This window comes from Oratosquilla oratoria, chromosome 19, assembly GCF_046742065.1.
Source record: "Oratosquilla oratoria isolate Oo_2021 chromosome 19, ASM4674206v1, whole genome shotgun sequence".
NCBI classification, from domain to species: Eukaryota; Metazoa; Arthropoda; class Malacostraca; order Stomatopoda; family Squillidae; genus Oratosquilla; species Oratosquilla oratoria.
In genome coordinates, this window is record NC_134795.1 from 19,565,069 (window position 1) to 19,577,568 (window position 12,500).

The 12,500-nt window shown below is 36.7% G+C and overlaps 1 protein-coding gene across 2 annotated transcripts in view; it reads right to left on the bottom strand.

Annotated features, from left to right (window-relative positions):
- LOC143035772 (uncharacterized) overlaps positions 1-12,500 on the bottom strand; it is a 61,549-nt gene that overhangs the window by 8,248 nt on the left and 40,801 nt on the right. The window lies entirely within an intron of this gene.

Consider the following 12,500-nt stretch of genomic DNA (forward strand, 5'->3'; position numbering starts at 1 on the left):
GGAGACAACGCTGAATAGGATCAACATCAAGGGAAACGTGCCACATGCCCATATAGCCGGGGTTGACGTTCAAGAATTATGCTTATGGTAACTGGCCTAGATTGAGTCTCATAGTACAGTCTCTGGTTTGATAAGTCATTCCAACGATACTCCATGATTCTCCGAAGTCGCTTGGTACCAAAGACATTGAGGCTCCTCTTCAAGTCAACATTCAATGTCCATGCCTCACAGCCGTACAGCCACGAGGTCCAAGGGGGTAAAACCCCAGATAATTTCATCCTTCCTTCACTATACCACAAAGGAGATGACTCTATGACTACGGCACGTGATATAACACGGAATGGAAAATTGTACTATGATTTCAAAGTGCCTCGATCCCGTTGTTCGTGGCTTAGATGAGGTATTCGACCGAAACAGAAGTCTCCACCCTATGATAACAAGGATCTAATACCCTTTAATCTGTGTCTACGTATGCCTGTCATCTATACACAAACAAAAACGTCTATTCATGTGAAATATGTAACCGCACGAGAAGAGGAGCCTTCGCGAAATGAGTTTGGAGGTTGGAAGCGATAAGGAGCCTGGGGTCGCCGGGCGGAAGCTACGGGCATCTTTCTAATGATATTTCACCCAAAACCCCTTTCCGATGATGATCCATGGCGTGAGAACCTTCCAACTACGAGTTCCTGATTCCAGTTGGCGCCTGACGTAACTCTGAGGTGATTGGATATTAGAAAACATCGAGTCACTTCGTGTGACTTGCTCTGCGGGAAGTTCACGGGCTGCCCCCCTAAGAAATCCCCCTTACCAGAAGCAGAACAGTCATGATTGGTGCCATGACAACTCTTCACCAGAATACTTGATTGGTAGATTGGAGAGATTAGGATGACCTGGGCCTCTTAGGAGGATCCGAGTTCTTTCCTTGTGTGATCAGTTCCTCTTGCCGGCCCTAATTTATACCCCGGTTTGGGCCCGCCCTGAATAAGGGTGATGAGGGAGGAGGATCTTCCGCGTGGTGTCCCCCCTCCCCTTTTTTTTTTTTTTTTGTGCGTGTGTGTGTGTATGTGTGTGTGTGTGTGTGTGTGTGTACAGCGGAGTACCACAGGTGTCGATGAGGGACACCTCCCTGCCTCGTCCCGGCTTTCCTCAGAAAGCCCCTTTCAAAAGACTATTTCTATACTCTGAATGTTTTAATTAAGCATTGGGTATTTCTGTTTACTGTCACTCAAAAATAAATAGAAAAAGAAAAATTATGTATCGAAACGAGGACCCGAATTAAGATTGAGAGAGAGGGAGAGAGAGAGAGAGAGAGAGAGAGAGAGAGAGAATATGTTAGACCTACACTTATGCTTCCTCAGAGACACGTACAGCATACCCATGTAGAAGATGCGCGCGCACACGCACACGCACACACACACGCGCACACACACACACACACACACACACACACACACACACACACACACACACACACACACACACACACACACACACACACACTAGAAATTGTAAAAAAAATTGTGTGTACAACGGACCAGAACCAGAATGATCCTTAGCTTGGTTGAGAGATCAGATAAATTGGACTGCCTGCACTAGAAGACAGAAGAAAAAGAATTGAAAGAATTGAAAGACGGCTCGTATTCTTGCCTTATGGTACTTTGTAGCATAGGAAAAGGACATCTAGGAAAAAATTAATTTAGTAATGAGATATCGATGTCCACGTATATGCACTAGCAAGAGAAATAGAGGTCGGGGTTTAGTATAAGCAGTAGCGCACAGCCAGGCACCAGTGTTTACATCGTCGGTGGAAAGCGTGACCTATTCCGAGATTTTAAAAGGTCTTCCGTTAATCAAAGGAAAAAAAACCCGAGTTCAAATCTTCAAACAAGAGAGTTCGACATAATCCCATTGTCGAAATTCACTCCGTGGGATGTTACAACCCGGCTAGAATAACACAAACCCCCCCTCCCATCTCCCCACACCCAAAATGATATAATCTTAATACTATGTGGCCTTCCCCACTATTTATGTAAGCATCCTACAGGTTTTTTTCGGGTAGATTACGTGGGAGTAGGGAGGGGGGGAGTATCGGAATATAGTTTAGGCAATAGAAACAGCTCAGACAGGGACTGTGATAAGAATTACCGAAGCAGGTGGAGGGAAGATGAAATTAAAGTTTACTATACAGATAGCAGAAGCGTAATAAACAAAATTGATTTGCTGCGAGGTAAAGCATGCGTAGAGAATTTTGATATTATAGCTATTACTGAATCCTGGATCAACATGGCTGATAAGCATTTCCTTCCGGAAATCGAAATAGAAGGATATATATATATTTTTTTTCACAAGGACAGGGTTGGCAGTTAGCACTTTTCGTTAAAAATACAATAAACTGTATTATCAACAATTCAGTTAAGGAAGAGGACAGTACGGAATCTACTTGAGTGGAGATTATAGGCAAGAAATAGAAAGTTTTTATTGGCGTCCTGTATAGACCTCCTAACCTCAGCATTGAGCACACTGATCCCCTGATTCATGAAATTCGCACAGCGTCCCAATACAAAAACGTTGTGGTCATGGGAGATTTTAATTGTAGAAACATTAACTGGGAAATTTTAGTAGGAGACCAGGAAGCGAAATAATTACCGATCCTACGAGTGGAGAAAATACTCTGGACTTACTTTTAACTAATAATGAGCACCTAATGAGTAACGTAAAAGTGGGAGATAGTCTAGGCTCTAGCGATCATCAAGAAATAAGATTAATATTATTTGGGAAGAATTAAAAAGTACGAATAACGTCCAAGTACCAGACTTCAGGAGAGCCAATTCTGATAAGATAAAAACCTATTTGAAATTGAATATGAAATGTCATACGGATGATTCGTCCATCACCTTCGCGGTCAAAAGTCGGGACATGACTAGGGGTCAGGTCATGACCAGGGATCGGGTCACGGATGGTAATATGCTTACCTTGGGTCAGGTCACTTGGGTCGGGGGGTAAACAGCCAGGTCAGCGATTTGGATGAAATGTATAGCAATAAAACTGGTTTGATTATTAATGCACAAAATACATTTATCCCCTGAAGTCAAAACGCAAGAATAGTAATAATCCCAAATGGATGAAGGACAGACTGAAACATAAGATCGGAATGAAAAGAACAAAAGAACATAAGAATGAAGGAGACTGCAAGAGACCATAAGGCCTACACTAGGCAGCTCCGCAGAAACATTTCATCTAAGCAGTGTATTTCAGCCTCTGAGAAAGCAAATAAGATCCTAGGACTGATCGCGCGATCTTTTGACTTCAAAAGCTCATCTCTCATTAACAAGCTATATAAATCGTTAGTTCGTCCACATTTGGAATTTGCTGTTTCTGTATGGTCACCGAATCTCATTAAAGATATTGACAGATTGGAAAAAGTACAAAGGAGAGCCACAAAACTGATTCCAAATATAAAAAATGAATCATACGAAAATCGCCAACCATGTAATTAATGAATGGAATAAACAACATGCAGTGGCATTGCAATGTAGCTCAGTTCGAAGCTTTAAGATTCTTTTAGATAAACATTTAAGCAAGATTCTGTAATGACTGCCATTTGTTTTATATCATTTGATTATTTGTTTGTTATTATTTGTCTGTTTATTTATTATTTGCTTGATTTCCATTTATTATTATTTATTTGTCAGTTTATTATTATTTACTATTTACCTGTTTGTTTATCATATAACTATACCTATGTATTATTCATTTTATTTATTATTATTTATATTATTATAATTTTTATTTTATTTCATCTATTTCTTTTATCATTTATATATCTTTTTCGCATCCGACCTAGTTATGGACCAAAAAGGTCTCCTGTCGGCATGCTCCACCTTTGTAATCCTTTGTAAATCCTTTTTAAAAAACGGGGAAACACACCTTAGATCGAGATATAATGAAATGGCAAAGTTGGTTAAACAGAATACACGCACAGCGAAACGTAACTATGAAATTAAGGTTGCCAGTCAAGCAAGATCCAACCCTAAGGGTTTCTTTCATCTCTATAGAACAAAAAATAAAGAATAGGCCCAATTAAAAACGAAGAAAATGTCATGATAAAATCAGAAGAAAAAATGAGTGAGGAGATTAACAAATATTTTCTCTCGGTGTTTATTAATGAGAGATTAGATGAGGTACCTGACTGCGATCCGATTTTCAGTGGGAATGAAGAAAGTAGACTATTTCATATCAGCATTAGTAAAGTAGAAGTAGTCAAGCAGGTAAAAAGACTTAAAGCTACAAAATCCTTGGGTCCAGACGAAATTTTTCCGAGAGTGCTTAAGGAGTGTAAATTTTAAATCTGCGACCAGTTAACTGAAATATTTGATAAATTGGTAGACACTGGTTATATGCCTACTGCTTGGAGGCAGGCAAATGTTATTCCTGTTTTTAAGAAGGGAGAGAAATCGTCTATATGCAACTACAGGCCAATCAGTTTGACATCGGTTATAGGTAAAATGCTTGAATCAATAATAGTAAATAGACTCAGAGAACACATCGAGAGACATAATTTAATTCGTGATACACAGCATGGTTTCTCCAAGGGTAAGTCATGTGTGACTAATCTTCTATCCTTTTACACTAAAGTATATAAGGCGTCAGATAACAATGATAATTACGATGTGATTTACCTTGACTTTAGCAAAACGTTCGACAAGGTGCCACACCAGAGACTACTAAATAAAATCAAAGCCCAAGGCATAGGAGGAAAAGTGGATTAGAGCTTGGATCAGTAACAGAAAAAAATGGGTCACCATAAATGGAATAAAATCCAGGTGGGGCAGTGTTACTGGTGGGGCTCCCCAGGGCTTTGGGTCCCTTGTTGTGCATTATGTACATAAACGACTTAGACAATGGGATAAATAGTGATGTTAGTAAGTTCGCGGATGACACTAAAATAGGACGCCTAATTAGGTCAGGAGACGACGCAGAGATTCTGCAGGATGATCTTAACAAATTGTTCACATGGTCGGTGAAATGGCAAATGACCTTCAATATCTCTAAGTGTAGCGTGTTAAACGTAGGACTACACAACCCCGAAAATAGATACAGCTTAGATAACACGCTTTTAGAGAAAACTAAGTGCGAGAGAGACTTGGGAGTTCTAGTGAGTCCGGACCTTAAAACCAGGAAACAGTGCATAAGCGCCTGGAATAAAGCTAGGATGGTAACGAATAGAAGTGTAGAGGTTATGATCAAACTCTATCTAGCGATAGTTAGACCCATCCTTGACTATGCGGTACAGTTTTGCTCTCCATCCTATAAAATGGACGTTAATTCGCTAGAATCAGTACAGAGGAGAATGACCAAAATGATACATGGACTCAGAAATTTGCATTACGAAGAGAGGCTTAGGTACCTTAACTTATACTCTTTGGAAAGACGCAGAGTGCCGGGTGATCTGATACAGGTGTTCAAGTGGATCAAAAGCTTTAACAAGGGTGATGCAAACAAGGGCATCATATTAAAACAACAGGGCAGGACTCGCAGTAATGGATTTAAACTGGACAAATTTAGATTTAAGAAGGAAATAGACAAGAATTGGTTTACTAATAGGGTGGTCAACGAATGGAATAGACTTAGTAACCATGTAGTGAGCGCTGAAACTATCAGTTGTTTTAAGAAACGGTTAGACAACTTTATGGATGGGGATGACAGGTGGTGATGGATATGGAACTGCCTTGTATAGGCCCTATGGTCTCTTGCAGTCTCCTTCATTCTTATGTTCTTATGTTATGTATTCATATTTTTTTTTAGATATATATGTCATTGTATATCTGACACTTGTACAATGTGTACGAAACTTCGTGGGTATACATAAAAAAATATATTCGCTGTGTTTTACTATGCTTTATGGCACAAGAATATCTGTGTTAGATTCTACGCAGAAGTATGCAATCAGAAAAGTAGAAAGTCTTAGTAAGAATTAAGAAGACCATTAATGCAGAGACAGTTGTATTCGCCAACAATATATATATATAAATATATATATATATATATATATATATATATACGTGTGTGTGTGTGTGTGTGTGTGTGTGTGTGATTCCCCATGATCTTGGATCACGTGTTCGACTCGTGATCGACAGTTATTAACCTCCCGGATGAGAGCTCAGAGCTCAAATGACCGATCTATGGGTAATACTGTGACTTTACACGCACACACACACCGAACTACCCGCCCATGAGAGTTGGAGTAACACCCCGCAGCGTAGCGATACTGAAATTATTTCAGCCCTGGGCGGGAGTCGAACCTGGACCGTCGTAGTGGCAGCCGGGAACTCTACCAACTGCGGTACGAGTCGTGTATTTACCTAGTTGTATTTACCTAGTTGTATTTTACGGGAAGGGGAGCTATGCTCGTGGGGTCCCGTCTTCATATCTCATTTTATCTAAACTATTTTTAAATTCATGTATTGTTTTTGCACACACCACTTTCTCATCTAACTTGTTCCAACTGTCTATTACTCTGTGAGGAAAGCTGTTCTTTTTCAAATCTCTTCTATAGCTGTCTTTTTTTTATTTTCTTTCCGTGTCCTCTTGTATTTCTGTCATCCCATTTTATCAGATTCTCTCTATCAGTAATTTCTATGCCTTTCATGATTCTGTAAATAGCTATCAAATCTCCTCTCTCTTCTTTGCTCTAGTGTCTGTAGTTCAAGTTTTTGTAGTCTCTCTTCATATGATAGTTTTGAGAGTGTTGGTGCCAATTTTGTAATTGCTCTTTGTATTCTTTCAAGTTTTTTTTATACATTTTTTTTGTACTTGGTGACCATATCGTTGCTGCATATTCCAATCTTGGTCTTATCAGGGTGATTAGGATTTTCCTCACCATTTCTTCATCCAGGTATGTAAATGCAACTTTGATTGTTCTTATTAAATTATAAGTTTCTCCAAAAATCTTATTTATATGTTTCTCAGGTGACATATTATTCATAACAATGACTCCCAGGTCCTTCTCATTTTCTACTTTTTTTATTCCTTCTTCTCCCAATTTATATGCTCCTGTTATTCTGTTTTTTGCTTTTTCCAAATTCCATTATACTACACTTTTTTGTATTGAACTCCATCTCCCACTTCCTACTCCATTCCTGTACTTTATTTAGATCTCTCTGTAGTGATTCACAATCTTCTTCAGTTTTCACTCTTTTCAGTAGTTTTGCATCATCTGCAAAGAAGCTCATATAGCTTTCAATTCCTTCATCCATATCATTAATATATATAGCAAACATTATTGGGGCCAGAACTGTTCCCTGCGGGACACCGCTTATTACTTCATTCCATTTTGAGTGCTGGTCTCTTATCACTACTCAAATTTTTCTTTCTTGCAAAAAGTCTTCCATCCAATTTAGCAATTTACCTTGTATTCCTCCTTCAGATTCTAATTTCTTAAGCAACTTCTTATGTGGTACTTTGTCAAAAGCTTTTTTTAGGTCTAGAAATGCACAATCAGCCCATCCATCTCTTTCTTGTATTATATCTATTAGCCTTGAATAGAAACATATTAAATTGGTGACGCATGATCGTCCTTGTCTGAATCCAAATTGCCTTGGATTTAGTACGTTGTTTTTTTCCAAGTATTTTACCCATCTACTTTTGATAATTCTTTCACAAATTTTTGCTATTGTACTTGTTAGAGAGACTGGTCTATAGTTGGTAGGTTCTTCTTTATTTCCTCCTTTATATATAGGTACTATGTTTGCTTTTTTCCAATCTTCTGGAACTTTTCCTTCTTTCAAAGAACTGCTTATTATGCTATGTATTTTGTCTGCCAGTTCATTCCTGCATTCTTTCAGTATCCAGTTAGCTATTTCATCTGGTCCATGCGATTTTCTGACATCAAGATTACTCAAGTGTATCAATATTTCATTCTTTGATGTGTGTGTGTGTGTGTGTGTGTGTGTGTGTGTGTGTGTGTGTGTGTGTGTGTGTGTGTGTGTGTGTGTGTGTGTGTGTGTGTGTGTGTGTGTGTGTGTGTGTGTGTGTGTGTGTGTGCGTGTGTACATACATATAAAGATAGAAAGAGAGAGAGGTAGCGAGCCTCTCTGAGGAAAGTGAGGAGTGATATGGCAGAAGCGCAGTATCGCCAAGTTGACCTTAAAGGCTCAAGTTAAAATAGATAGACTATAGACTTACTTAAACTAAGAAAATCTTCCTCCGAGGAAGTTTTATTTTCTTTGGAGTTTCCGAACGCTACCCAGAGACCCAACATACTGCACGAGACGCAATTACAATTCTATTTGTATATTCATTTATTTATTATTTCATCTACTTCATTTATCCAAGTTAATCTGTTTTTTATTATATTGCCACATTTACAATGTGTGTGTGTGTGTGTGTGTGTGTGTGTGTGTGTGTGTGTGTGTGTGTGTGTGTGTGTGTTCAGCTATACCATTACGTGCGAACTTGTACCAAAATGTGAATGCTTAATTAGATGCATTGAAGAAATGACACTACGAATATCAATTTAGGTTTCCTAGTTTAATAGTCTTTACATCATCAAATGAATGTCTTCTGATTAAAGTGATTGCATTAATTACTCATTTCATTTCGAAATCCTTCATAAAGTATATATATATATATATATATATATATATATATATATATATATATATATATATATATACACACACATACATTTACCCTTTTATTACTATTACAGTTTTTTTCTTATTTCTAAGTCTATATATCACATTTCTTAGTCTTATATAATTTATTTGTCACGAACCAATTTCCCAAATTTCATTGTCTTTCGTGTCAGTGATGTTTGATTATAATTAATCAATTTCGCTCATTGTGGGGAGGGTGGAGGGTGGGTCCTTATGTGAATAAAATCTCCTGGTGGCACGTGCAGTAGATGCTTGGAGTAGGTGGAGCGGTTCGAGTCCTGCAGAGTGGGTATCGGCTGAATAATTGAAATAGAAAATACCGATTTGTTTCCAGTCGAATTTATCTAGCTGAATGGAATAACTGAAAAAGTCGAAACTAAGATTAGATTTTGAAAATAGTTTACAAAAACAATTTCTGGTCATAGCTCTGTACCTTTGAGTGGCCTCAAGTATGCATCATGATCACATGTTTTTTCTTCTTTTCTTTTTTCTTCTTTTCTTTTCTTTCTTGGGGGGGTAGGTGGGAGGGATGATTTAAATTTAATTAGATTAGATCAGTCAAACAGAGCTAATTTGTTTGAGACATTTGAGTCAGTGATGTAGCTGCACGATATTTTGCGTCGGATTCCGTTAGGTCTCGACGTCGTCTGCATTTCAAATTTCAAATTGATTTGGGTTTAGACAAATTCATGTTGTATAGGATTTGACTTAATGTAAAAATAAAATAATCAGTCTGATTTGTTTATTTATTCATTCATTTTTGTTCTTGCTTTTCTTTCTTTTATTTCTTTCCTTGCTTTCAAGAAAAGCGCAGACGACGTAATATAAGTTCGTTGCATGCGACGACCCAAAGAACATAAATAGTCTATATCACATGATGGTGTGTTGCGACAATTAAGAGGAACGTTACACCACATTAACTATAGATCTTTTCTTTGCACTATGGGTTAAAATAAGCCCTCTCTTATACCATTCCATGACTCACATGACTGCACCAACCTCTGTCATTCCTGCAAGCTGTTCTATCTTATCTCACCCACTTACAAAGGATTACAGAGGCGGAGCATGTCGACAGGAGAACTTTTGGTCCATAACTAGGTCGGATGCGAAAAATATGTGTAATAATGATAAAGAAATAAAGTAATAATAACTGCTTCTGACCCAGTGGCGGCGCCAGGGGGGGCTTGGGGGGGGGGGGGGGGGGGGGGGGGCTTTAGCCCCCCAAAAAAAATGGCCAGCCCCCCCAACTGAAATGAGCACATTGAAAATTTAAAACACTCATTGAAATAATTCTATTAAGTGGAATTTTTAATTGCCAGGGCTAAAGATTTGTCAGCCATCAGTGCTAGCCCAACCATTAACCCCCTCCCCTTCTGAAATGAGAATAATACTGTATATGTGTATTATCCATATTACTATTAGCCCCCCAAAAAATTTGCTCAGCCCCCCCTTAGCCTTCCCAACTAAAAATTCCTGGCGCCGCCGCTGCTTCTGACCCAGGGCAGTGGACAAGATACAGGGATGCCCCGTTATCCAGGAGGTGCCAAGATGAGAGGGAGCGTGGAGGGAAGTGGAAGATGTAGGGAATGGAATGGGTGGGAGTGGTTTCTATGCCTTTTTCTTTTTGGCTACCCCCCGTGTAAGGGGGAAAAATGCCTTTGGTATATGTATGTATGTATGTATTCTTTAATAATCTTTCTTATTTGTTTGTTTATTTATTAATTACAGTTGAAGAGATAATATCATCCTTAAATCGTATGAAAAATGGCAAAGCACCAGGGGAAGACTTGATTCCATCTGAGATATTAAAAAACATTGGGGAAGAGGGAATTCCGTGGGTAAAGGACATCTTGAACAAATGCTGGGATGAAGGAAGAATACCTAAAGACTGGAATAGAACAATAATATGCCCTACATATCAAATCAATGGAGACAAAACTGACTATAAAAACTACCGAGGAATGGCCTTAATACCACATATAGCAAAACTTTATGAAAGAATATTAGAAAAGAGATTAAGTGGGATAGTGAACAGCTTCGGTGAATGGCAGTATGGTTTTAGACCTGGAAAATCTACCATCGATCTAATTTTTGCCTTAAAAATGCTTTCTGAGAAAAACTGGGAATGGAATAGAAAATTTTACTTAGCCTTCGTCGATCTGCAGTGGAAAATATCCTTAAATTCATTGAGAAAGGACAGCTATGATGGTTTGGTCATATGAAAAGAATGAACATCAACAGATATCCAAGAAAATATTACGAGTGGAGACCTGAAGGAACAAGACCAGTAGGAAGACCCAGAGTGAGGTGGAGGGACAACATTAATTGAGCAGTTGAAGCCAGGGTAGAGAATCTTGAAGATATCGAAAACCATCATCTATATGAAGACAGGATCAGATGGAGGGGCTACATGAGGCAGAACGACTGACAAGCTTTAATGCTTAACAGGAGACTGGTAAGAAAGGTAAGAGAAAAATCTATTAACTATTATTCGTGTATTTAACTATTTATTTATTTATTCATTTATAATTTCATTATATATTTCTCTATATATTTATTATTTATTCATTTACATATTATTTATCTATTCATTGATTTACTTAATAATCTATCTATAAATTTATTTATTTATCTATCTATTTACTTATTTATCTATTATCAATCTATTTATTTATATATTTATTTACTTATTTATCTATTCATTTATTCATCTAGTTGTTAATTTATCTATTCATGTATCTATTCATCTATCTATCAATTTGTCTTCTTCACCAAATATTTATTTATATTTTAGTTCACTTTCATTTCAAATTTCTTTTATTTATAGTTTTGCCAGAAACTGTATCCTTTTCAATGCTCTGTTAAGTGTATATTTATATTTTAGTTCACTTTCATTTCAAATTTCTTTTATTTATAGTTTTGCCAGAAACTGTATCCTTTTCAATGCTCTGTTAAGTGTATTTATTACGAATTATATTATCGATTGAGGTTCTTAAAAATCAAAATAGTCTTTGATAAGTTTTCTTCTTCCTGCTATGGTGGAATGATAGTAATATTCTTAGTATTTTTGTCAAAGTTATCCTGAATACTTAACTAGGATTTCCGATTAAACCTGACCTTCCACAATCTTAATCTTACTTTGCTTTGGCTGACCAAGTTTGATGGGTTGCGTTTCTTAATTGTATTTTTTCATTATTATTTATTTATTCATTTATCTATTTTTCTCAATTCGAAGTCTCTCTCGAAATTCGATTAAGTTTATAAATTGAACATTGATGATTGATCCCAGTTGCTGTAACTTCTTAATTCTTTCTCATAGTTGGTACTTTTTTTTTATTTGTTTATTTATTTATTATTTACTTATTTATTTATTTACTTACCTAATCACTAATTTATCTGTTATTCAATTATTTATTTATTCATTTATGGATTAATTTTCTTATTTAATTATTTATTCAATTATTAGTTTATCTATCTATTTGTTCAATTATTTATGTTTTTAAATTTATTTATTCATTTACTTATTTATTTCTTTATTTATTCATTTATTTGTCTACTTATATATATATATATATATATATATATATATATATATATATATATATATATATATATATATATATATATATATATATATATATATATAATTATCTATTGTCGTTATAGCTGATAATATTTTTAAGTCTTTCATTTCCTCCATGATTGCTTCTCTGTACTTAAGATTTTAGGGGCCAAAATATGTGTAGGTTCTGTGTGCGTGTGTGATTCACCATGGTCTTGGATCACGTGATGGACTCATGATCGACAGCTACTACCCTCCCGATATATATGTGTGTGTGTACA